This window comes from Ascidiella aspersa, chromosome 5 (genome assembly GCF_963924565.1).
Source record: "Ascidiella aspersa chromosome 5, kaAscAspe10.2, whole genome shotgun sequence".
Taxonomy (NCBI): Eukaryota; Metazoa; Chordata; class Ascidiacea; order Phlebobranchia; family Ascidiidae; genus Ascidiella; species Ascidiella aspersa.
The window spans coordinates 9613905-9616404 of record NC_139451.1 but is presented as its reverse complement, the minus strand read 5'-3'; the positions used below and the strand labels follow the sequence as shown (position 1 = coordinate 9616404).

The following is a 2500-nucleotide window of genomic DNA, read 5'->3' as shown; positions in this document are numbered from 1 at the left end:
CGAGGCCGGGTTACCTTGCGCGCGGCCTTCTCGCCGCCGTCCAGACGGTCGCGGCCTTCGCCCGGCGCTAGTGCGCTGGTCCCCGATCGGGCGGCGCCGCCGGCGGCCCGTGAGGGTCCGCACGACAACGTCGCCGACAGGGGGCCGGCTGAAAGCGACCGGGCGACCCGACAGGCCCTCCCGTTTGCCTCTCGACGGTTTCACGTACTCTTTAACTCTCTCTTCAAAGTGCTTTTCAACTTTCCCTCACGGTACTTGTTCGCTATCGGTCTCGTGACCGTATTTAGCCTTAGATGGAGTTTACCACCCGCTTTGGGCTGCATTCCCAAACAACCCGACTCTGGGAAGACGCCGTAGCGCGCCCGCCTGTCGCCGCCATGGGCCTGACACCCGCTCTGGGAAAAGGCCTCGATCAGAAGGACGCGGGCGACCGGCGAAGCGCGCCGTGACGAATTCCGTACGCCACAATTCCGCGCACTCCAAAAGCGCGCGGATTCGGCGATGGGCACATCCCGCTTCACTCGCCGTTACTGAGGGAATCCTCGTTAGTTTCTTTTCCTCCGCTTAGTAATATGCTTAAATTCAGCGGGTAGCCTCGTCCGACCTCAGGCCGAAAGTAAGGACCGGGACTATTCTTCCCGTTCCGCGCTCGCCGTCGGCGCCGCGCGCCGCCGCGCACCTCGATTCCCGCCCTTGAGCCGCCAGCCGTTGGCCTCTTCGAGGTCGACTCGCCGCCGCCGCGCGGGATTCTGGTCGCGATCGTCGCGCATCGTGCCGTGCTGTCTTGAGCGGGACGGGCGCTCGCGCGTCCGACGCCGCAGCAGCCGCGCGGAGAAATCCCCGCGCGGAACGTTTGCAACGCGACCCTGAGGCGGGCGCGGCCCCGGGATTGACCCGAGGCCGCAATTTGCGTTCAGAACGTCGATGCTCAATGTGTCCTGCAATTCACACTAATTCACGCAGCTAGCTGCGTCCTTCATCGACTCACGAGCCGAGTGATCCACCGCCAAGAGCCATCCACGATTGTTTCGCTCGCACAGTGCCTCGCACTATAGGGTGACAAAATAGACCGCGCCGAGCGGTCGGCCAGGCCGACGCTTGAAGCCGGAGCGCGCGGCACCGCGGCACTCGACGCGCAAACATTACCGGGTGACCGAATCGCCGGCCGGCGCGCCGCTCCTCGCGGGTCGGGCGCCGGGTAGCAAAGACTTTTTCTCTCGCTTGTCCGAGTTTCGCGTTCGCCGAAGCGTTTGCGAGACCGTTAATGATCCTTCCGCAGGTTCACCTACGGAAACCTTGTTACGACTTTTACTTCCTCTAAATGATCAAGTTAGATCGTCTTCTCGGACGCCGGCTCGACCGTTGCCGGCCGCGCCAGGTCCAATCGGAGGACCTCACTAAACCATTCAATCGGTAGTAGCGACGGGCGGTGTGTACAAAGGGCAGGGACGTAATCAACGCGAGCTAATGACTCGCGCTTACTGGGAATTCCTCGTTCAAGGGAAATAATTGCAATTCCCTATCCCTAGCACGACCGGGGTTCAGCGGGTTACCCAGACCTGTCGGCCAAGGCGAGCACATGCTGATCCGGTCAGTGTAGCGCGCGTGCGGCCCCGAACATCTAAGGGCATCACAGACCTGTTATTGCTCAATCTCGTGTGGCTAAACGCCACTAGTCCCTCTAAGAAGTTAGACGCCGACCGATTGGGTCGCGTAACTAGTTAGCAAGCCAGAGTCTCGTTCGTTATCGGAATTAACCAGACAAATCGCTCCACCAACTAAGAACGGCCATGCACCACCACCCACAGAATCAAGAAAGAGCTCTCAATCTGTCAATCCTCACTGTGTCCGGGCCGGGTGAGATTTCCCGTGTTGAGTCAAATTAAGCCGCAGGCTCCACTCCTGGTGGTGCCCTTCCGTCAATTCCTTTAAGTTTCAGCTTTGCAACCATACTTCCCCCGGAACCCAAAGACTTTGGTTTCCCGCAAGCTGCCGGAGAGGTCGTAAAACTAACGCCCCCCGATCGCTAGTTGGCATCGTTTATAGTCAGAACTAGGACGGTATCTGATCGTCTTCGAACCTCTGACTTTCGCTCTTGATTAAAGAAAACATTCTTGGCAAATGCTTTCGCAGTCGTTCGTCTTGCGCCGATCCAAGAATTTCACCTCTAACGGCACAGTACGAATGCCCCCGTCTGTCCCTCTTAATCATTACCTCGCGCTCCGAAAACCAACAAAATAGAACCGAGGTCCTATTCCATTATTCCATGCACCATTATTCAGGCGAATCGCCTGCTTTGAACACTCTAATTTTTTCAAAGTAAACGTTCCGGCCGCCGCCGACACTCAGTCAAGGGCACCGGCGGAGAACCGGAGGTGAGGCCAGGACGGCCAGTACACGCCTTGCGACGGACCGGCCGCCTGCGCCCAAAATCCAACTACGAGCTTTTTAACCGCAACAACTTAAATATACACTTTTGGAGCTGGAATTACCGCGGCTG

General features: G+C 58.5%; 2 non-coding genes and 1 pseudogene across 2 annotated transcripts in view; all 3 read right to left on the bottom strand.

The window, feature by feature from the left end:
• Window positions 1-613, bottom strand: part of LOC146142851 (large subunit ribosomal RNA) — a 3679-nt pseudogene extending 3066 nt beyond the window's left edge.
• A 248-nt stretch (window positions 614-861) lies between these two features.
• Window positions 862-1015, bottom strand: LOC146142850 (5.8S ribosomal RNA). Its single transcript, XR_014500394.1, has one exon. It is a non-coding gene; the product is annotated as a 5.8S ribosomal RNA (ribosomal RNA).
• Window positions 1016-1262: 247 nt separating this feature from the next.
• Window positions 1263-2500, bottom strand: part of LOC146142849 (small subunit ribosomal RNA) — a 1811-nt gene continuing 573 nt past the window's right edge. Inside the window, exon 1 of the ribosomal RNA XR_014500069.1 lies at window positions 1263-2500. This exon is cut by the window's right edge and continues 573 nt beyond it. This is a non-coding gene — a ribosomal RNA (small subunit ribosomal RNA).